The sequence below is a fragment of the Protopterus annectens genome, chromosome 4.part0 (assembly GCF_019279795.1).
Source record: "Protopterus annectens isolate FY-2018-M chromosome 4.part0, PAN1.0, whole genome shotgun sequence".
In the NCBI taxonomy this organism is placed as follows: domain Eukaryota; kingdom Metazoa; phylum Chordata; order Ceratodontiformes; family Protopteridae; genus Protopterus; species Protopterus annectens.
In genome coordinates this window covers 1,405,557,308-1,405,582,363 of record NC_056733.1, presented here as the reverse complement: position 1 = coordinate 1,405,582,363, position 25,056 = coordinate 1,405,557,308, and the positions used below count along the sequence as shown (strand labels likewise).

General features: G+C 42.0%; 1 protein-coding gene across 1 annotated transcript in view; it reads left to right on the top strand.

Moving 5' to 3' along the window:
- The first annotated feature begins 7,592 nt into the window (after positions 1-7,592).
- The window catches only part of JADE2 (jade family PHD finger 2), a 1,051,451-nt gene continuing 1,033,987 nt past the window's right edge, over positions 7,593-25,056 (top strand). The window contains exon 1 of the mRNA XM_044069238.1: positions 7,593-8,858. The gene's annotated coding sequence lies outside the window, so the exon portion shown is untranslated. The remainder of the gene's footprint in view (positions 8,859-25,056) is intronic.

Genomic DNA, 25,056 nt, shown 5'->3' with positions numbered 1-25,056 from the left:
CTCCTTGGAGAGTAAAAGAATGTAAAAGAAAGTGAAATGCATTACACTTGTATTAAAATGTAAATTATAACTTTCTACAACTTCTCAGGAAGGACTTTTTTGCTTGCATGTAATTACGTCACACAAAGATTTAAAGACAGAAGAATCAGAGGTCATAAAATGCAGTTAATGCGTACTTCAAAGAAGCATCTGTCCAGAAATGTAAAACACAGCGTTTATCAATATAGAAACATAAATGTTTTCTGGCATCTGGTCTATTATTTGTATGTGCTGGAAAAAAAGTAATGTATTCTAATGTAATGTAATTACACCTTTTTGGCAGAAAAAAAATTATGTAGTCTGACGTTTTCTTGGTTCTGTGGAACAGGAATGTACTTAATTAGCTGTGGATAAGACTTTGTGTATATTCTGTCTGCACAATTGTTATTTTCATATTGTCTATGCACTGCCTGACCTATGCATGGTTAATATGTATTAGCACGTTTTTTATTATTCAAAGTCTTATTTATTGACTTTTAAACTTATCAAAACTGATATTTATGATTTATTATTTATATATTATCATTTATTGAAGGAAAATGAAAACTCAAACAAACTTCTGAACCACACAAAAAGAAACAGGCGGCCTGGAAGCTCCCAAAAGGAATCCTAGAAACGAACCAAACTACAATGCAGCAAGTCTGTCAGCCAGATAATAATCCAAATAGTCGAAGTCAAATAAAAGTCTCTGTAAAAAGCCACCAATTTATTTAAGCCTTAAAAATATAGCTTTTCGTCAGTCCCAAGACCAACTTCTTCAGAAATAGTTAAATGTATCTACACAAAGTTACAAAATGGCAACCTTGACCTTTAAACTCTTACATCCATGACATCACTTCCCTTAATTCACCTTTAAAGGGATACAACATCACTACATATAATGAACATTATCCTGTCTCTTTCCTTACTTTAATAATATCACACTAAGATATAAATAAACATTGCGATAAACCATGAGTACATTCATAAAAAAAAAATTTCTAAAAAAAGGAAAAAAAAAGGTCACTACTGAAATAACATTAATAAAAAAAAATCAATCATACTTTAACCTACAATTAACTACAATTTCTAAAATAAATATAGTGACATAAAATGTATGGATATATGCAAAATTTCACATAAGCGACATTTTAGACTAAAATAAGGGGTGTCGGACAGTCAATGAGACTACCTCTCCAGGCTCTTTAACTTTAATATACGTGCTATTGACAGCATGCCATTTAGACCCGGAGGTACAAATGCTCTGATTCTCAGCTGCCAAAGCAATTCCTTCCTTTCTAACAAAAGTGAATCCATCCCCCTTCCATGCTTAAGGTTAATATGGTCAATTGCCATGAAACTAAAACCATGCTCAGGGTGCTCATGAATATGTTTAGCCAGGGCATTTTCTTCCTTATTCTTCTTTATGGCATAAGAATGTTTGTATATACGTTGGCATAATTTCCTGTCCGTTTTCCCCACATAAAAACTCGGACAGGAGTTACATACCGCTACATATATAACATGGGAACTTTTGCAATTGTATCTTCCTTTTACTGTGTAAATGCTATTTCGTATAGGGAGTTGGAGCCCCGTTTTAACAAATCTGCAATATCGACATGAATTACATGTGAACATTCCAGATCTTGTGTTTATTACTCCCGAATAACCTTCTAAAATATTCTTTAAGCCTGGGCCTTTTCTATAGGTAAATTTTACCTGTTGACCTAACTGCTGTAACCCATCAAACTCACTGATTGCAACAGCCCACAATCTTTTAATGATGGAACTTATTCCTGGAGCATCCAAACTATAGGTCATTACAAACCTCATGGACTGATTGATAAACTGAGAATTATTTTCTGACTCATTATGTACATTCAATACCCCCTGATGTGACTCCAAGAGCGGTTGGTAAACACCAGATCTTCTCTTATGTTTTACCTCCATTATCAGCTCTACCAACATGGGGGTCAGGTAGCCTCTATTGGAAAACAATTCTTTAATTCTTTCCATTTCCAACAAAAAATCAGCATACAAGGTAACCATCCTAGCCGCTCGGACTAATTGTCCTTTCACGATCGCATGTTTTTGATGGTAAGGATGATTGCTATCAAAATGTAGGTAGCTATTGGACCACGTAGGTTTACGATAAATCTTGGCCACCATATATCCATTTTCAGATGATTTAATTAACTCGACATCCAAGTAAGTGACCTTATTTTCCTGGTAATCCCAGGTAAATTTCAAAAATTCAGTTGAAATATTCAAATCATTCACTAAGCTGTCAGCTACCTCTCTATTTCCTTCCATGACGATGAAAATATCATCCAAAAACCTTGTATACAGATGTACCCTCTCTGATATAACTGGATGTTTGAACACAAAGTTGCTTTCCCATGATGCCAAGACCAAATTGGCTACACTCCCCCCACATGGTGACCCCATCGGGACACCTTTTGTCTGATATTAATATTTCTGATTGAAAGTCACAAAACTACAGGTAAGGATTATGGCCAAAAGTTCTCTCACCATTGAGATCTCCTCTTTGGGGGCACCCCTTACTAATAACCTTTCCTCTACCCAATCTACCGCAATATCTTGGGGTATTGAAGAATACAAATTGACCACATCTATGGTGAGGAAAACATCACCTGGTTTAAGGGTTAAAGAATTCACCTTTGTCAAAAAGGACCAGGAATCCCTAGATATGTGCTGTTCAAGTTTAACATATTTTTTTAAGTATCGACTACTTTAGCTGCTGCATAAGTTATGCTCCCCTTTGCACTTACCAGCTGTCTCATTGGAGGGTGATGGACATCCTTGTGAATCTTGGGGTTACCAAAAACCACAGGTATCCTAGGGGATGCCATTGCTATATAATTAAAAATACTCTTGTCTATAGACCCATTCATGTACATATCTTCAAATTACATATGGATCCTTGCCAAATGCCCATTCAATTCATTCAAAGAAATAGTCGCATAACTTTCCGAAGACAAGATTGTCTCCATTCTCTCATTGTAATCTGCCGACTCCATCACTACTAACCCACCCCCTTTATCTGGCTGCATCACCCGAACTGAAGAGCCTCTTAGGAGATTCAATGACTCCCACTCTTCCTTCGTGATGTTATAATTGGTAGTTGCCCTCATCTCAATGGAGCGACAGATTTCCAATTTGCACATTCTCTCAAAGAGTAACAATGATGGATGTGTAGGGGGGTTGAATGTGCTGGGTATTTGGAAAGGGGTTGCAGTGACTCCTATATTACCCAACATCAAATTTAAATTACATTTCCTGATGAACAACTTTAAATCCAATAATAACTCTGCCAGATCTGCCCTTTTACTGGGAACAAAGGACATGCCTTTGGCTAACAGATCCACTAACTCCATCGAAAAATGAAAAGAAGAAAAAATGTATATTTTAAAATCCTTCTTAGAATTCAATAGGATTTGTGTCTGTTCATATTCAGCCAGGGAAATGTCTAATTCTTCTTCATGCGGGTTTTGTTTTTCAGTTGTTTCTTCTCTGGTGATGCCCCTTGGGTCAAGGCAGCCCCTTGAAAAATTGCATCATCTTCCTCAGTATTAATCATGATGGGCTGGTCTTCCGAATTAATTCTTTCTATCCAAGATTTGGTCATAACCGCTTGGGATGTCATCTTCGGTTTCTTAATAATATTCGGCCCCCCCTTCCCGATCACATATTGAAGGTCGGGTCACAGATGTATACGTGTCTGGGATCAACGAATTACCTTGAGATTTAGGTGGTCTGGGGTACGCTACCCCTTCTTTATATGCCTTCGTATCTCTATGCAATTTCTGTGTTTTCAATATATTGATCTTGGTCATATGCTGATCTATACTTTTAAAAGTCCGCTCATAATCAAACTTAAAATTGGGAAATTCGAAATCCTTCGTGATTGATGTATTTAATAAATTCAAGTCCTTTATTAAAATGTCTATGACAGCTTTATAATGGGAGTAAATCAAATTCAGTAATTCAAACCCATGTTTATCAAACAGTTCAATCAAGTCTTTATGGAACTGTGATCCCTCTACCAGTCCTGTCGGGTACTGCCAGGACCTCAGCCCCTTTGGTACCACCTTGGCATGTTCACACTCTTTGAAATATGCAACCTCGAGTTGAAGCTTCCTTAATCTTCCAACAGCACCCAGATCCTAACCATTAAAGCCAATAATTCTGGTGGCGATGCCCTCTTCGCCAACTCCATTGGCAAGCCATGGAACGCCCTCCCAATCTACCTCAGAAATACTACCTCTCACAAACAGTTCAAAAAGAACCTTAAAGAATATATCAAGACACTATGGCTATGCCCATGTCCTGAACCTGATTAAGCTAATATTTCATACCTTCACACCAAATCTATCCAGTCCTCATCTCCTAATTCTTGTTCCCTTATCACTTATCTGGAAATACATTTTTACCACAAATATAAGATGGCGACTCTTGAGCTTGATATACTCTATTAGTATATTATATTTCCCTGTCATGTTTTACCAGATGATTGATCTTTGTCTCATTATACTTCTATGTAAATGGACTTTTTTTTTACTAACCTTGTAAATGTACAACGTCTACTTATTTATACTTTTTGTAACTTGCATTGTTATAACCTGGATTTTTTTTATATAACTTGTTTTGAGATTTTGTGTTTTAAGATTATGATTGGAGCTTTTCTCCTCGGGCCTCTACTGAAAAAGGATATGCATCCAGTTGGGCCAGCCCGGTTAACAAATGTAAAATAAAATAAAATAATAAAAAATAAATAATTTAAATAATTTCTGGTTGAACACTGATAATCTCTCCCCCAAAGACACCGAAGGTGTAATAGTTTCAACTAACCCCAACTCACAGTTTGAAAATGAAAAAGGACGATCCAACCACTGAGAAAACGTGTAACTCGGCTGCGCATCACCATCACATAATCCATCTGCATTCACATTCACTTTCCCATCTGACAAAGTCATAATAGATGACGAAAGAGACCTACCGGCTTGGCCTGGTGGAATACTGTCGGAGGCTAAACCCGACCCAGAAAGTGGTTGGAAATTAATAGGTTCATGTAATCCAGGCTTGTGGTGGATGTCAGTTAATGGTTGCGATGCTCCCAGCACAAAATCCACGAGTTGCGAAAGATTCTCTACTTTATCAGTCAAAAGACTTATGAGTGCCGTCAATTTCCAGTCTCCGCCGTATTTTGGATACCAAAAGAAGCGCCAGCCGGTGTTTCCATCTCAAACTCAAGGAAAATGAAAACTCAAACAAACTTCTGAACCACACAAAAAGAAACAGGCGGCCTGGAAGCTCCCAAAAGGAATCCTAGAAACGAACCAAACTACAATGCAGCAAGTCTGTCAGCCAGATAATAATCCAAATAGTCGAAAAAATAATTTGTTTGCAAAGCAATTACCATGCATAAGGGCCACTAAGGTAATGGAGAAAGGGGCCTAGGGTGCTAGACCATAGACACAGCTGTGTAAGTGATTATTGTGCAATTCCAATCTGGGTGTGGATGGTGAATGCCCATATCCAGAACAGCAGTGCATATTCCCTTTATGGTCTTGGGGCCAGGTTGCACTTAGTGAACTGGCTATTGAATTAGATTTGTGTACATGTTTCTTTCTTTAACCTTTTGAATAACAGTGGTTTGACTTGATAGATCATCCCTCTGATAGCCATCACATCTATTTGGGACAGTGGAGTGGATCCCAAGACCATAGCCTTTTCCCTCACATACTCAGGTGGTACATGGCTTGGCAATGGTAGGATTCTAAACCCTATCAATACCAGTTATCTGTGACATTCAGTGGCACTGGGTTACCATCTGTGGGAATCTCCCCCAGACAGTAGTTTTACTAAATAATAACATGAATTCCTGAAGTGCCTTACCTCATTATTTTTCAATGGTTCTTCTTTCTGTTATCATTTTCTATAAATAAAAAGTTGAAGAAACAATCCAGACACCATAATACCACTTAATATACATACAGCTCAGTAGCCTGTCAGTCTGCATAAATGTACAAAGCCTTTATAAACTGAAAGGTAGTCGGTGACATAAGTGATTATGGATGCTATTAAAGAAAAAAATCTGCCATTTATGTAAAGAGTGAGGGGTGGAGATCAGGACTTACTGAGTACAAGGGAACGTTGCATTATAGGGATAATGGGTGGAGAGTACTTCTTAACATAAAAAATGACGTGGTAGTTAATCAAAAGATAGCCCTAAAACGAACACCATTTGTAGGTAGTAAAGTAAACAGTGACTGAATACAGAGGCTTCTTGTCTGGTCATAAATCTAGCTAGACCAGTACTGCACTGCTTGTTGGACAAGCTGTTACAAATCATAACTAGTACGTTTACCACTGTATGCCATTAAAATTTGTATATGGTACACATTGGGTGCAATAGTGGACATTCATAGTAGTCTAATTTCACAAGTGTTTGTATTCAGGTCCCTTTTCTGAGAACTTATGAGAGTTATGAGCTACTGTACCCGCTGTAATACCCTTAAGTTTCTTTGTTATTTAACTTAAGGATGAATTTGAACTCAAAATAATAAAAAATTGAGTCCATCAGGCATAAGGTTACCACCTGTGCCTCAGTGCATGACACACCTTATTTTCGTGCCCTGTAGGGGAAAAACACAGGCATGCCTCTCAACTCTACCTCATTTTCAGGGATGTCCAATTTTTTTACTCAAATTTTAGGCCTGTCTCTCTTATCCCCTTCTAAAACAGGTGACTTTTGGAGAAAAGGTGATGAACTGGACTTAATAAATACAGTATTTGGAGCTATAAACTTTTTTAGTTCAGAAAATGTTTATTAACTCATATCCTCTTATGCTGTCAATATCTCAAGTTAATAGTGCTAATGTTTTAAAAAGTGTCCCTGACTATTTCTGAACTTATCCGGTTCTGTTGAGATTTGTCCCTGATGAATGAGAGCTATGCATGCAGAAATGGCAAATGTTTTGAGAATATAAAGACAAAAATGTTTCGCAATAGTTTCATAAAACACCTATTCAGCACTTCAGTATTATACAGAATAACCGAAACGGGTAAAATTCTACAAGAATGAGCTTTTACTTGGCAGAAAATTGACACGCAGCCCTTTGCATTGGTTGTGGGTATAATTTCCCGTTTCTATAAAAATGGTCCATTTTGACCATTCGAAAGGGTGGTAACTCTGATCAGGAACTCCATCTCACTGTTTACTTATGTAACTATCACTGCACATCGAAGTTGTCTAAAAACGGACACTGTATATCAGTGTCCTAAGCGTAACAGTACGATATAAATAACCTGACGCCTTAAATCAATCCACTTGTTACACAGGTAGAAAATAAACATAACTCCCAAGTAATGCCGATACCTTCACACACCGCGGATTGTGCTCTGCCTACTTGTTATCTGCACTTACATACTTGAAGTACCAAATGCAACAGTTACAAAGTCTGATAAAAACCAGGAAGTGGTGGGAGGGGTCACTGGAACAGTTTGCAGCAAACCGAAGATGAGAAGTGGCACGTAGGTGCTTAATGGAAGGGGAAAAACCGAGTTCAAGTGCGGTGTGCAGAAATTACATGTTTAACAGCTCAGATAAATGCTGTATAGCACTTATGGCATGCCTGAAGCGACTGTATTTTCCCTAGATATCCTAGCGTTACAAAACAAAGTTCTGAGTTGTATAAACGCTGACATATTTAAACATAAACAGATCGGTTATTACAGCCAAACATAAGATGCTGTCTGCAATATATCCATTACTGATAAAACAATTACGATATGCATAGTCTTTTCAAACAAAAATAGCTGTGAATAACTAAAAAACAGTGATGTTAAAACTTGTGTTATATAGCTTGCGGCAGTAGCCTTGCACTGTCAAGTACACCCCGTCGCGGCAGTCACAGCTAAGTTGCGGGAGAACAGTAGGAGTCACTTTCAAGTTATCCAACTGGGTGTAAAAGTGTTAAACGACGATTTATTTATTGGTTTGTTTGTGCACGCCAGGTAAGTGCAGAAGACAGGAAGATGCTTATCTCGAGACAAGCCATTTCCCAAAAGAAGCCCAGCGCGTGCTTGCTTTTGGAATAGCTAAAGGTTTTATTACCGGGGCGAGCCAAGTAGTGCAGCAAGGATCAGCTCCGTGTCACTGGAAGGGTAAACCCAGCTCGATATTTTGTTGGATTAAAACTATTCTGTGAAACGTCTTTGACGCAGGAGAAATGGCAAATTTTAAGTACGTCATTAATATGGCGCCAAAAGATTTTTAAGTATAAGCTTATTTTTTTAAAGGGTTGCAGTACACTGTATACGCCTGTGCATAGCTGAAGAACGAAAAAAAGTGTTTTGTAAGGGAGCTCCGCGATACTGACCTGTGCCGACTTATGTTGCGATTTGATCCTTTACCATTGGAAAAAGATCTGCAGTTGGGTTCTGGATGCTAAAAAATAATTCTTGGAGGTGTTTCCTACCTGGATGTTTTTTTGAAAAAGAAACTGAATGGGCTGGAGTTAAAGAGGGAGCTTCTCTGCAAAGTATACGAGTGACGGAGGATTGCTATAGCGGCCATCTCCAATGGAAGGGAATTTACCCTGTGCACGAGCGCTAGTAGCTTTTACATAATATAAATGGTCTGGAGTTACTTTCTAGCTACTCTTCAATGAGCTTCCGAAGTGTCATCCTTTGGATTTTGTTGAGCAATGATGCACTGGATTGATCTGCTGGGTTCTTGATGTCACTCTGATTTATGCATTAGCATCCTCCAGATTCCGGGGACAGTGCAACTCTGAGCAACATTCCGCAGCAAGGTAACATATTGTTTATTTTTTTGTAGAGAAATTGATCTTTCTGTTGCATTGGTTGCAAAGGATGGGTTAGAGGGGAGTGTATTGTAAGTATAGTTTTGTATACACGGTGCACGTTGGACAGGTATTTTTAAAGTGTGCATGCTGATAGACCAAGGTAAACAACTTTTCTTTCCTCCCCTTGTTCCATTTTTGCACCTTATTAATGACTGCGCAACCTGCAGCTAAATCATGTTTTGCCTGTCGCTTTTGCAGTACGGTGGTTTAAGCGCCGAAACGTTTTAATTTCGCGTTTCCTACATGTAGTTAGGACAGGGAAGTGGATGATCTGCAAAATATTTGAAATATGAGTTTTGTCTTATCATAGTAGAACTGTTGGGTCGATAATTGGAGACGGTTGTGTGATACCTCACGTGTATGGCGTTCATTTTTTTTCCTCGAGAAGTAAGCACGCAGCTTAAATTCTTAGAAAGTTGTATCCCGAGGAATACATGGCAACCGCTGTCCAACACGTTTAGGATTAGTAATCATGCCAGTAATATTAATTTGCTATGGCGATTGTTTTCTGAGTGTTTTTACTCTGCTGCGTGTGTGACACTGTTTGTATCTATCTTTTTAAAGAAGTAGTGCAGACGTTAGAGGGTTACAAGGTGCTGAGGAGGAAAGCAGATATTAAGCTGAGAGCTGCTGCTGAAGCTGCACGCTGTCATTTGGACTGTAGGGGGCGTGGCTGTTGTTTACCTTCCTAAATTCAGATCTGTCCTCATCCTCTTAAGGGGGCGGCTCCCTCCCGCTAAAGAAGACGCGACGTACTTCTGTCAAAAACCTCGTAGTGCATGCTGAGTGCTGCTCCTCACCCAAATGTGAGGCGCTGGGCCGCAGACTGCAAAAAACACAAACCTGCAAGGCATTATCTCATTGGACGTGGAAATGTCACATTGCATCCTCCTGCCCCACCACAGCAGTCCAACAAATCACTGAAAAGCTGCAAAATATAGAAATGTTCCTGGGGATTGGGATTAAGTGCGTGGAGTAACTGCACATGATGTACTTCAGAGCAAATTTATTTAATGTTAGTAATGTGCATAACATGATCGAACTAACGGTAATAATGGTGCGAGTCCGATGTGCACGTTAAGCAGTAGAAATGCAAAGTTGGCAGCAGTCAGATGGATTGAAAGCAAATCTGGTTGTTAGTTATTTAAATAATGAACATGGGGATAGGAATGCTGACATATCTGGTTTTGCATAATTGTATACTAGATCGAATGCAATGTTTTAAGGAGTGCACGTGCTTGTCACATAGTTGCATATTAGAATGCGTGCACGTTTTAATTAATATTTTTCTGTGACTTAGTGGGTAGCACTCTTTCCGTTTATTATGCAACGTAACTTGACATTATGTCATTTCATGCCACCACAGCTCTTGCTTTATAAAGGGGTGTGTTCTAAATGGGTCAGCAGTTTTCGTTACATATTAGGATGCATTCACAGTACAAGTATGTTTCAATGATTGTTGGACTTTCGGTGATTTAAGTATAATATATAGTGAAACTTTGTATGATTTATTTCCCTAGGGATTTGCTGAACTTTACATTTAAACCGTTATGTAGCTGATTGTGTATAAGGAGGGCCGATGATGTTAACTTCTCTTGGTATCCTGAGTTACACCCACTTACCTCATGCTAAAAGCTGTGCAGTGCAGTCTGGTTTTGTATGCGCTGTTAGGTAGTATAATATATTGACCACTGGAGGGCGTGTGTGTGTGTATATATATATATATATATATATATATATATATATATATATATATATATATATATATATATATATATATAGATTTTTATATTCCTGCAGATGTTTAGTTTGGGGAATGTGCAAAATCTAGGATTTGATTGATTATTTTTATTAGAGATTGAGAGTACACGGGTGAATCAGTATTTGCTCATGCAGTTGATTTTTCCATTAAATATGGCTTGGTGTTGGTTAAGGATAGTTATAGTTTGTGCCAATAAGGTTTCACGAGACCCTAAAACCAAACGACATTATGCAGCCTAGTAGAAACCAAGTTCCACAAGCAGATATTACACATTTACGTATTTTAAATACTGTTTTCTGGTGCTTTTTAACTGGGAATTGGCACAGCAAGTGGTTGCTGCATTGACTATGAGCAGACTTGGGAAATGCGAGTTCCATTATTAATTTTGTTTTTCTGCATACGTTTATCAGTCAATCATCCAAACGGTTACCTAAAAACGATTGGTTATCGTGAGCAACCCTAGAAGCGTCCTGTGTGGGGCAGTATTGCTTGTTTTTACAGTTTTACACACAGTTTGGAAGGGAACATAAATGGTCGAGCTTACGGACCAGAATTCAGTGTTTAATAAACAAGGGTCAGAAAACTGTGATGTTCAGATTGCATCTGTCTGGAAGGCGACAAGTTTAAGGGTTCATTTGTACTTATTTTGTTTCACTTACTACTGGTAATGATCGGTGTCGTAATAATTGCTATTAGCACTTTTTAAGTGAGTGTAATTATACTTAGTAGTAATTTTCAGCGTTGTATGACTTGCATATTATGTCAAGTGCGTTAATTCCTTTGGTACATCATTTTTAGTAGTAAATGTGAATGACTGCGTGTAGCAAATCCTAAATACTTACATTTGCATGTGTCTCTCCTTAATCAGAACACTATTGTAAGATGAAAGTATAATTCAGGAAGCCGGATCACGAGACATGGCAGGTGCAGTTTTACTACTTTGTGTTGCTTTTATCTGTACCAGTCACGTGGAAGGCTCTTTTCCAAAGGTGAAAGGATGATTTGGCTGGTAGAGAGAGAACATTATTTCCACTCACTTGCCATTCAGTTTTAAGTTTCTTTAAAATAAAGTATTGGAATATGTACTTGTAAAACAAAGTTGATTGCGTTGCTTGGGTTTATTTGTACTAAATGGAATAACGGATGCTTTCGTTCTTTACAGTGTTCTCAGATTCAGATTCAAAGCTAAGTGCAGATGTACTGACAGCATGCCTGCTGTTTGCCTAGAGTCAAGACTATGTTTCGAACAAGCAGTTGACTGACAGGTTATAGCATTCTTTGTAATTTTGTAAAATCCTCAAGGTACTAGGCATATAATATGTTTTATGGTTCACTGCGTGTCCGTTGAGTCATCCTTGGGAAAGTCATGCATCTCAGTTTAATCAGCAAGTTGTAACACTCGAGTTCATGTAGTATTCCCTGTCTGTAGCGTGGCATTGCACCCCCTCGACACACACTTTTTTTTGTGGTTGCACCGTATTTGCAGCATTTAAATAATTTACGGTAGTGCCACTGGCTCACATCGTCAAAAGGCTGTGCGTTCTATCCCCACAGCAGATACTTTGATTTATATTCTGTACTGATGCTGCATATTAAGCATGAAGAGTGCTGTCTATAGCCATGATGTGCTTTCCTTATTATACATTGAAGGAAGGGACCTGCATGACTTGGTGGCATTTCTATTGTATGTTGAAAAAATACACTGATCAAAAGAATATAAGTTGTTATAATAATATAACATTATTAATATGTTTGTGCTTTTTTTAGCCATGGTAGGTTGGTTGGTCGGTCAAAAAGACCTTTTTCAGTCATGACCTGGGCCAAACTAGTAAAAGAATATTAATCATGACGAAGTAGAGGCAACAAGTAATTCATGAATAGGAACAGCTAATGCAGGAATGCTTTGCAAGCTACATGAAATAAGTGCATGTAGTGAAGACAGTCACTGAGCAAACTATTTCAGATCTCTCCTGAAAATAGGTCATAAGCATAGCAGGAGCTAATCAGTCAACATAATTTGAATAAATAAACAAGACCACTGTGGGTATTTTATTTATTTCTTGAAAACACTAGTTGAGTTCTGCTGTATGTTGCATAAAGTAAATAACTTAAAATTAAAAGTCCTTTGGAGAACTGATGTGACATAAATGTGTTAGTCTCATAGACAACCTGTCTTGTTTATAGTCTCATAGACAACCGGTCTTGTTGGGGAAAGGTTTTATGAATTATTTTTAAAGTGATTTGACATTAATATGAATTTACATGTTTATTATGCATTTAGAAGGGTTATACATTTTTGCTGCTATGTATGCAGTAAGTAGAAAGAGGAAGGTGTAGTGTTAATTAATCTCTGGGATTCAAACAAATCACTTATGTAGTCATGCAATGGTTACCTGTTGCAGCCAAAGTAGCAAGATACTGCCCAATGATTAATGATGTAAAAGGGGGTAGTTGGCATAATGGTGAGTAATTAAGCAAGGAATCCACTGGTAAAAACTGCACTGGCCTTGATTAGAGGTCCCATAACCCGGGAATCCCAGCAGTATGCAGGCAGCACACCTGCACCTGTGTATATCCACACGTGCAAGGTCGCACCACTATGATAACTTCTGAGCGTTGTAACAAGGGTCTCGCAGCAAAATATGTACAAATTTAGCTCTTATAAATGGGGGAGGGAGCAGGTGTATATGACATTCTGAAAGGGAGGGAGCAGGTGTATATGACATTCTGAAAGGGATAACAGCAAACTGAGGAATCCACGGGAAAACTCGTGAAAAGAAAAAAAAAACAGATTGTGCAGGGAAGAAAGAGTATTACTTTTATGGATCGGTTGCTTTTTTAAGAAAGGATAAAGGGGCAAAGAGGTAAGGGACAAAGGATAAAGGGGCAAAGAGGTAAGGGACAAAGATGTGGACAGGAAAGTGGTATAAGGATGGTAGTGAGGGCAGACTAACATAAAGACTCAGCAGGGGATGTTCTGACACAGAAGGAGGGAATACAGTGTAGCGAGAGAGAGACAGAGACAGACGGGGGAATACAGTGTAGCGAGAGAGAGACAGAGACAGACGGGGGAGTGAACTGAAATACAAGGAAAGGGAGCATCATGATGGGGATAGACTGTTGGTGATGGCTCCTTTTCTCACTGTGCAGGGCAACACCCAGACAGAAGTCAGTCCTGTCTGCATCTGCTTTCTCTTGCTCTTGTCTCTTGGCACACTGGACAGGGCCAGGTAAAAGTGCAACTTTGCCAATTGCACATGGATATTCTTCAGGTGGCCAATGTACCAGTGCACGTCAGGCCTCTGGTCTACTGTAGCAGTCACCACCTTGTCTATCTCCTGCCGGATAACATATTGGGACCATACATACAGATCCTTCTTCCCGTGCAAGGAATGCATTTATTTAATTATTTATTTATTGTGATGTCAGACTGACAACACAATAAATAAATAATTAAATAAATGCATTCCTTGCATGAGAAGGAATGCGTTACACAGCCCATACGGCTGCAGCTGCTCGTCCGTAGATTATAGTGGCAGCGGCTGTGCTGTTCAGGCACTTTGCACTACGGCAAAGTGCTGATGCAGCCGTTTGGTTTCGGCGATGTAGCTCTCAGGCAAATGTCTCGCGAGCTACATGCCGGAATCCATTTGACTGGCATAGCAGGAGAGGACCTGACCCACAGGTGAGCAGTGGATCATATTAGTTGGTTTGCTGGAAGGTCGAGCTACCCTGATAGTATGGCACATTACTCTGGTGGGTGGGACAGCATATTTACCTATATTGGGTAGTGCAGATGTGTGTATTCTTGTCAGCAGCTGCTGTCAGTAGTAATCATACCATACTATTAATTAGAGAAATTTGTTGCTATGACAAATCTAGGTGGCTAGAGTAATACAGGTGTGTACTTACCCTTGTGTCTGCACAAATGGTCCATGTACTTGTTTAAGAGGAGTTGACCCATGTCAATATGTTCAAGAGCTGAAAAGCTTGCAAAATGGAAAATTTACATGACGTGTTTGTCCTGGTTAAAAGTTATAAAACTGCATTCCACTATAAAATGCACTTGTGTGTTTACCATAAAAGTCAGAAGTACTGGCCCTGATCTCATGATGTGAAGTTGTTCAATCTCACCATTTGGCTCCGAACCCACGTGTAAAGAACAATCTATCGGCTCCAAGTCTGCCGCTTTCCAAGCTCAAGATCTTTGAGTAGCTCGAGGCACAGTTCCTATCCATGATGCTCTTCTACCAACCCCAGATCTAGTTTGCCGCTCCAACGGATCGCACTATCTTCGGAGGAAGCTCAGGCCAATAACCTTTTTTTTCTTAGAAGAATATATATTTACTTAGAGTATCAGGGATCTGACATTTGTGAGACCTTTTTTCATATTTCTTGTAATTGTTATTCGGTGAGTTAACTGTATATTATTTTTTTGTTTTTCTAATTCGGAGCGGTTGCTGCTAGGCCTTTAGCCTTTCTTGAGTTGCGTTTTACTTGACAGGGCTCTGTCCGATTTAATTCCCTATCCCCTCATTGTTCATAGGTGCTTAGATTTGTTGCATTTGAATGTTTTTTTGTCAAATAATTCTTGTAGTCAATTGCAGTTCAGGGATCTGAACTTTCTAGGAGTTCTTAGTGTTTTTTTTTTTTACTTTATTGACATCATTGTTTATCAGGGGTCTGTGTGTTTTCTTGGTGATATCATGCCTGAGAAACAAAAATCAGGATTTAAGAGGTGTAACTGTGGACAGATGGCCATCACCGATAACCACGTTTCTTCTGTGTACTGCTTGGGTCTTCTACATTTGCAAGAGGATTGCTCTATCTGCCATTCCTTCAGTGGCAGGGTTTTATTAGAAAGGCCAAGGAAATTGGTGGATAGAGGGCTGTTGAAGCCAGATTTTCAAGAAGCATTAGGCAAGACTGACCAGACCTCCAAGTCCTCGACTGGGTCGAAGTCTTCTAAGGTGTCATCGGAGCACAAGTCTTCTGTTCCGACACCTCTGGGAAGACTCGGTCGCCGGCTCCGCAGCCTTTGGAGCCGTGCACTGAAATCTTACCTTGGAGCCAAATCATAGTGTTGGAGCCGGTGTCGGAAGTCCACGATCCTTAAGTCGGTGGCTCCTTCGACCCGTTCTTCCGGTACCCTTTCAGACATCGATGTGGACCGCGTGGTGCAGAGACTTTTGGTGAACCCGACCCTGGCCAAATTGCTTTCAGCTTCGACCCAACTGACTTCGAAGCCTACGACCCCTCCACCACAGTTTCTGCTTCTCCTCCGAGGCCATTTGAGCCTTCGGAGCTGGAAAGACAGGATCTGATAGTGGTGGAACCCTTGGAGCCGAGGCCTGTTCCAGTGCCCTCGGCCCCGTCGACCTTGACATCTTCGGTTCCGATCGAAGAGTCTCTGAGCCGACACTCTCTCGCTGATTCCGGGGGAGAGAGTCGAACCGACGCTTCGGTTCCGACTTTTATCTTTCGGGACTTCGGCACAGATGAGCTCAGTTCCATCCTCTGGTTTGGAGCACGTAGTCTCGCCCCCTTGGAAGGTTGCCGTCTTCTTCAGAACCAGCAGACTCCTTGGGTCGGGAAACCAGTGCCTTCGATGCCATGAGGAGGGTCATGTCTGCAAAGACCCTTACCTCTTCGGATCTTTCCTCTTCCTCCCCTTAAGGGCCACATTCTGTCCCTACACCACAGGTCCGCACTAAGCATCGAGACCCATAGCCTCAGATAACCCCATTGGGTGACCCCTGCTTGACTGAGACTTCACCAGGTGCCCCCACTGACGAAGCCCCCAGAAAGAGACTGTGCAAGAGGAGGCATTTGGATTCCCCTCAGGAATCCTTGACTTCAGACACAAATTTAGAGGAATCAGAAGGGTCCGCACGATCGTCCCCTGAGGATGTCTCATTTGCAGACATCCTGGAAATATTAAGGCAGAGGGGTGACTGGCAGTCCCTTATCCCTACTGAAGATGAGTCGGTGCTCCTGAAGGCCTTTGGGTCTCAACCTTCACCTCCTGGGTTACTCCGCCCTTTGACGAATTAATGGACTTGGTCACTCGAAGGGCGTGGGAGTCTCCTGATTCCATGGAACCGGTCCCTCGGAGGCTCAACAAATTTATCACCTCCCCTCAAGACAGGTCTTTTCGTATGAAGGCAGTCCCTATTGATGCCATGGTGATGGCGGCGGCCACCAAGAAAGAGATGTCAGAAACCTCTTCTGTTCATTCTCCTAATAAAGACTCTAGGACAATGGACAGATACGGGAAATGCATCTTAAGTTCTGCGACATTTGCAATGAGTTCGCTCAACTATTTAACCCACTTTACCCATCTTCAACGAGATCTCCTCAAAGAGCTTGGAGATACTCTACAGGGAAAAACAGATTATGCTGTTTCTGAGAAAGTGATGGCACAGCTTAACACCCTTAATTCTATTGTAAACTCGTCCATGTGGCTCATTTCTTATGCAGCTGATGGATTGAGCTGGGCTGCAGGTTCAGCAATAGCTCTGGGGAGACCATCCTGGATGCGCTAATGCTCCTTTGTGGAAGCCTTCAAGTCTTCCTTTGTTAATACCCCATTTGATGGCTCTTCCCTGTTTGGGCCTAAAGTCAAGTAGACCCTCACTAGGTGTGAGCAGGAAGGAAAGACTCTATCTGCCGCAGGAGTCCCATTTTTCCACCCCCACTAGACCGTACCCCAAAGGGCAGAAAGGTGGAAAAATGTGGTTCCGAAAGTCCCAAGGAGCTTTCCGGAACACACGTAGTGAACCCCCCTCCAGGGGCAGAGGAGGGGGGTATAACGGTAGACGCCACCCAGCCAGCAGAGGGGGTCCGCAGAACCAGGGTGACGGAGCAGTTCCTTGGCAAGCCCTATCAGCGGTCCTGAGAGGAGGCCTGACCGTCCTGCTCTGGAGGCAGTCGGGGGTTGCTTAGCTTTATACCAAGATGCCTGGCTAGGAATTACATCAGATTCTTGGGTAAAAAGCATAGTTACCAGAAGTTACATCATTCGCTTTTCAGAATCCCCTTCCATTCGTACAAGAATCCCAGACGTTCCATCCAGTCTGCGGAATCTAGCAGCCATAGAAATTCAAAGGCTGTTAGAAAAAAAGAGTCATCCAACCAGTCCATGTGGACCAGATAGGATCCGGAACTTACTCCAGGTTCTTTTTAGTTCCAAAGAAAACAGGGGACTGGAGGCCCATCTTAGACCTCAGCGAACTGAACACCTTTGTCAAAAAGGAAAAGTTCCGGATGGTCACACTTCAATCGATACTTCCGTTTCTCGAGACGGGCGATTGGATGTGCTCTAGATCTCAAGGATGCGTACTACCACATCAAAATGGCCAGGCCATCCAGAGATCACTTGCGTTTCTGGCTGGGGGCCAGTCACTACCAATTCCAAGCTCTGCCCTTTGGTCTCACCACAGCCCCCAGAGTGTTCACCAAATGTATGGCAGTGGTCATGGCTCACCTGAGACGTTTTGGATTCCGGGTGTTTCCATATCTGGACGACTGGCTCCTCACCGCCACCAGTAGGCATCAACTAATTCATGCCAGAGATTACGCTATCAACCTGTGTTCCAGGCTGGGCATAACCTTAAATTTTGAAAAATCTGCTTTATTGCCATCGCAGCATATTTCCTTTATAGGGGCAGATCTAGACACCACCACCTCCCTGGTCAGATTGCCTCAAGAAAGAGTAATATCTTTGCAAAGTCAGTTGTCCCATTTGTTAATGGAAAGGAGAGTTCCGGCATTCCAGGTTCTGAAGCTGTTGGGTATCATGGCAACGACACTCATAGCGGTTCCTCTGGGATGAATGCACATGAGGATACTCCACTGGTTACTATTCACACAGTGGTCTCATCAACAGCTTCCAGTGTCGCACAAAATTCTTCTGACAAATACTTGCAAAAAGGACCTTCTGTGGGGGTTGAACAGCCACCAAGTTACTGTAGGTCGCCCATTTGTACTTACCCCTCCCACAGCCACAGTGACCACGGAAGCTTCCCTGATAGGGTGGGGGGGGGCTGTTTCAGGGAAGAACTGCCCAAGGCATTTGGTCAGACATGGAATCTCATTTGCACATCAATGTCCTAGAGTTGAGAGCGGTGTTTCTAGCGTTGCAGCACTTTCACGACTCTCTACCTCGAGAGACAATTCCAATACAGACAGACAAGATGTCGGCAGTCTGGTACATCAACAAGCAAGGGGGAACCAAGTCTTACCCCTTATGCAGAGAAGCCCTGAGAGTTTGGCAGTGAGCTGTATCCACCGGGCACTTTCTGATAGCAATGCACATACCCGGGTCATCCAAGGCGATAATGGACAAACTGAGCAGAGCCATTCTGTTGCCTCACGAGTGGTCCCTCAAAGAACAAGTGGCGGAAAGGATATTCTGCAGATGGGGCCAGCCTTGCTGCGACCTTTTTGCATCCCCGATGAATGCCTAATGCAGAAGCTACTGCCCTGTACCATCCACCGGGGGACAGCCCAAGGGACTCGCTTGTACACGATTGGCCCTCTGGTCTCCTTTATACCTTCCCTCCAATCCCTCTGATCCCCAGATTCTTGTAGAAAGCCAAAAGCCTGGGAAGGACTGTTATTCTAATAGCCCCGTTTTGGCCTCAGCAGATATGGTTCCCCTTCCTACAGCAATACCAAGTGGAAGAACCTTGGGTTCTGGACCCAGTGCCAGACTGTCTGGCTCATTCTTGGGAATTCTTCACACCTCTCTTGTCTCCCTCAAACTGATAGCTTGGCTGCTCCACTTCCCAACCTAGCCAGGTCACATGTCTCCAGCGGTTCAACATATTTTAGTTTCCTCTCACAAAGTCTCCACCAGGAAACTTTATAATAGCAAATGGAGGCGATTTGTTCATTGGGCTTCTCAGCATGGTATTGATCCCTATGTCACCCCCATTCATAGTATTCTGGAATTCTTGACTTCACTCATTCACAATGGTGCTGTAGCTTCTACGATAAGGGTTCAATTAGCTGCCATATCTAACTTCCATGTGGGATGCAGTGGCTCAAACATTATGTCCCACAGATTATGTAAAGCCTTTTTGAAAGGGACTCGTAGGTAGGTAGGTAATAGGTTCATAGGTAGGTAATAGGCTATCGGCCCTAGGGCCCATACAAGCCTAGCCAAAAAATGTATCCTGACTTTCGCCACCCAAGAAAATTATTTTCCTATGCCCCTGTCGAGCAGAGCCACAGAAGTGATCCCCGGGGTGAATTTCCGATTTCCCATCCAATCATCAAGATTTTTCTTAGAGTGCTAATGAGGAGCTCTGTTTGACATAGATAGGTAGTCTGTTCCAGAGTATGGGAAGTCTCTGGGACAGGAATCTATCCCTCCAGCATGTTCTGTTTATTGTGGTGACAAGGTTAAGGTCCCTAGAGCGTGTAGCTCGGAGGGGTTGGGATTTCTTTAAGTGGAGCATGTCCAGCAGCTCTGGGTTTGACATAGCTTTGTATGTTAGGCAGAGATTGCCCCTGAGTAGGCGATATGCGATGGAGTAAAGCTGTAGTTTTTTGAGACTTGTCTGCATAGGGCATCTGTTTGAGGCCAGTAATCCTCTGTGAGGTATTTCTGTGGTTTTTCCAGTTGTTGTAGATGTCTTGTGAGGTACATACCAAAAGGGGCGTTGTACTCTATAATGGGTCTAATGAGTGATGAGTAGAGGGGAACAATGACTTATCTTTTTGTGTTGAGATGAGCCACGTAGAAAGATTTCCTGACCACTGTGGCGATGTGATTATCAAAGGAGAAACTACTGTCCACCTGTGTCCCAAGGTCTCTTATCACATTTTCAGAATTAAGTAGACTACCAGCTATGTGGTAGTTCATGGGTACAGAGTTTTTACCAAAGGGGATGACTATACACTTTTTGGCATTGAGCTTCAGGCCATGGCGTTGACACCAGGAATCTGTCTCAGTGAGGCCCTTTTGTAGTTTGTCCACATCGTTAGGAGTTTTGATTATGGCTCCTAGTTTGCAGTCATCTGCAAACCTTGTTAGCCAAAGACCTTCTGTGTTGGCCTGCACGTCAGAGAAGTAGATACCAAACAGGAGAGGACCCAGGACTGAACCCTGTGGTACTCCACTTGTCACTGGTCTGATGTCAGATTTGGAATCCACTACTTTCGCAGTGTGGGTTCTGTCCTTGAGCCAGTTGGCAACCCATCTTATGACATAGGGATTTATACCTAGTTAAGTGAGCTTATCTGTAATCCCAGAGTGGGGGATGGTGTTGAAAGCCTTGGCGAGATCTAGATAAGCTGTGTGAACCATTTTACCATCATCTATGGCTTTGGTGACTGCTTCAAAGAAGTCAATCAGGTTTAGGAGACATGATCTGCCTTTTACAAATCCAAACTGAGTAAGGTCCAGAGTTTGGAGATTACCAGTGTCTTTGTTTATGAGTTCCATGGCCTTGCAGACCAGGCTCGTCAGGCTAATGGGGCGGTAGTTCCCAGGGTCCGTTGTGGCTCCCCCTTTGTTGAGTGGGATAACTGTCGCGGTGCGTCATTCAGTGGGTACAAAGCCTGAGGTGAGGCTATGATTGAACATAGTACTTAGGTAGGGTTCCAGTTCATTCTGTAGTTCGTGTAGAACGCAGCCTGGGATATTGTCAGGTCCCGTGGATGCTGTGTTCTTGGCTTTGGAGATTGTGTTTTTTACCTGTGCAGCCGTGATTATTGGAACTTTGCATCTCCTTAGGCCACCTATCAGCCATCCTGTTACTTCCTGGAATCTGAATTTGGTGCTATCTCAACTCATTCTTCCACCTTTTGAGCCTGCATCTTCTTGTTCTTTGAAATTCCTTTCTTGGAAGACAATTTTCTTGGTGGCTATTACTTTGGCACATAGAAAGTGCTTGTAGCTCAGAAACTCTATCAGGCCTCCATATCTAGTCTTTTACCCTGACAGAGTATCTTTTTAAGAACAAATCCAACCTTTCTTCCTAAGGTCTGCTCCAAGGCAAGCTTGAACCAGTGTATTGACCTTCCTACTTTTTTCAGACTTCATGCTAATAGAATGGAGTACATGTTGCATAAGCTTGCTGTTCAGACAATTGAGGTTTTATTTGGACAGAACAAAAGAATTTAGGAAATCTGATCAACTATTCGTTTCCTATGCAGACAATAAGAAAGGTTTTTCGGTATCCAAAGTTACATTGTCCAAATGGATTTCTGATTTGTATAAAATTTGTATATTCTTCAGCTAAACAACCTTTAGAACATGAGGTGAAAGCTCATTCTACCAGGGCTGTTTCTACGTCTTTAGCCTACGCAGCCCGTCTACCTTTGGATACCATTTGTGCAGCTGCTACTTGGTCCAAACCTCATACGTTTATCACTCATTACAAAGTGGACAGGGCTTCCTTTGGTTCCACCGTTCTCAGGAATGTACTCCTGTGAGCCGCCCAGGATTAGGGTGCTTGGGACGCTATCCATGTGTAAAGAACAAACGGCGTGATTGAACAACTTCACATAAAGAAGTTATGTTCTTACCATAATGTTCCATGTGAGTTGTTCATCTAGCCTTTGTTCTTACATGGAAGAACAGGTATGACTGGTGGTCTGGTTGGTCTTGCTAGTGTCCTTCTTCCAGCCAGATTGTTTAGCTATTGTAAATAGTTATGTACTATGTGTATTTTTGTAATTTGGTTGCTTAGTGTGTTTCTTTTTATTGCTGGTTCAGCAAACTAGATCTGGGGTTGGTAGGAGAGCATCATGGGATAGGGACTGTGCCTCGAGCTACTCAAAGATCTTGAGCTTGGAAAGCAGCCGACTCGGAGCTGATGGATCGACTCCGAACCCACGTGTAAAGAACAAAGGCGAGATGAATAACTCACATGGAACGTTATGGTAAGAACATAACTTCTTTTTCGTATTGGCACCGAAGGTTAAGATGGCACCTTTTCAGGTTATTGTAGTAGTGCCTGCACTGTTCACTTGAGTAGGCAAGGTCTGCTGCAGCAGTAACTGCCCTGGCAAGGCAGTAGGCAAGGTCTGCTGCAGCAGTAACTGCCCTGGTAAGGCAGTACCAGGCATCCACCTTTTATACTGGAAACTCTTATAAGAGGTACCCTGCAGGCACTCTCAGTGGTCTCTGTACATTATGTACAGAAATATCGTAGACTTCTTGGAGTGCCATCTGGGAGCCCTGGTATGCTTGGTGTTCTTGGAAGCTGTAACTCTTCTCAGGTCACAGTCTAGAGGAATATGATAGTTTTGAGTATGGTCAGGTTGTGTTGACGCATGTTTCTGACATCATGTGACAACAGGTCATAATGCCACAATCTAGTTGCTCCTACATGCATGGTGTGGCAGGGTAGTGTTTTGGTGTGAATGACATAATGATACAATGCATGTAACCCATAGGACCAAATTCTCATTCTCTTATTACTCTTTAGCATTTCTAGGGAATAAGCAAAACATTTACTTTATCCATTGTTCTTTGTTGTGGGCAGGTGGGGTGTATGTCTTTTTTCAAATGGGTCTGTTTGCTTTTGTTTTGGGGGAGTTATAAGACCCTGTGGTGGTATATGTGGACTGTGGTGTACTACATCAGTAACAAGGTGTTCTAGGTCAGGGGTGGGATGCCTCTACTGATGTATGTGCACCATTTTATGTAGGGTGTTATTAACATTGCCATGGATGCCTTGAGTTAGACCTCAGTCTAATGCTGTGGTGCAGTTTTAGGAAGCACAATAGCTCTCCTCTCCAGTGGAGGATTTAACATTGGTACCGAACTTCACCAAAAATGTCAGTGGGCAATGTCCCAAATGAGTACTTGCATGTATATTAAAATAATATAGTGGAGGGCAACATGCTGGAGATAGAAATATACCCATACTGAGTATGGTAATTTTGTTCTTGTGTGCATGTCAGGGCTTCAGTGGAATGTCGGTCTGTATCAGATATGCAACCTCTACATCTTGCATTGCATTCTGTTGTATAGTTCTTTCTGGTATCTGGGCGTTGCTCAGCAACATTGATATACTTGGTTGCAGTTTCCAGGCCAAGATGTAAATGATCTGATGTCAGTCTTCATTTAATCTTTGACATATGGGTTCAGTTATAAACATTGGAACCGACTCTGCCATTACAACAGCCAGCGAGAACCAGAAAACTCTTGAGCTTAAGTTCTACCCAGAATGCTCCTCTCTAATTTAACTCTGACCCCGTTTGCGCTTCCTGTGACAGACGCGTTGCTAGTAGCTCTCGAACTAAGTGAATATATTTTTCTTTTGAAATTTTCTCTTTTGATGAAGTTTGCCGGCTGTGTGCTACACGAACTCAATGAGGAACTAAACCCACACATAAGGCTGCTGTTTAATCTTAACCTTACTACAGGATACATACCCAAAGAATGGCGTACGGCAACTGTGGTCCCACTCCACAAAGGCGGTGCTTCTACGGACCCTGGAAATTACCGCCCCATAAGCTTGACGAGCCTTGTCTGCAAAGCTATGGAGAGGATCATAATGGAACTCATAAATAAAGACCTTGGGGACCTACAGACACTGGATCCTACCCAATCTGGCTTTGTCAAGGGCAGATCCTGCCTCTTGAACTTGGTCTAATTTTTTGAAACAGTCACTAAGGCCATTGATAAGGGTAAGGCAGTTCACACAGCCTACCTTGACCTAGCAAAAGCGTTCGACACAATACCCCACTCGGGCATCATAGAAAAGCTCACCAGCTTAGATGTAAACCCATATGTCACAAGATGGGTTGCAAACTGGCTCAAGAACAGAACCCACAGGGTTAGAGTTGCTGGTGCCATGTCAGACTCTAAGCCGGTCACGAGCGGTGTCCCACAGGGCTCAGTCCTGGGCCCCCTCTTGTTCGGCATTTATTTTTCTGAAGTGCAGGCAAACATAGGGGGATTGTGGCTGACAAAATTTGCAGATGACTGCAAACTGGGCACCATAATTGACACTCCATCAGACACAGACATCCTCCAGAGAGGTCTCATAGAAATGGATAACTGGTGCCAGAGCCATGGCCTTAAGCTAAATGCCAAAAAATGTATAGTCATACCCTTTGGGAAAAACAAGGTAACCCCTAATTACCACATAGGTGGTAATCCATTAAACACGGATTAAACACGGAAGAAGTTATCAGGGACCTGGGGACCCAAGTTGACAGTAACCTCTCTTTTGACACTCACATTGCCAAAGTGGTTAGGAAGACCCTCTACATTGCCCACCTGATCATGAAGGGATTCACATCCAGATCAGGAGAGGTCATTGTACCCCTGTACTCTTCACTTATCAGACCAATGATTGAGTACAACGCCCCATTCGGTATGTACCTTACCCGACACCTGCAGCAGTTGGAAAGACC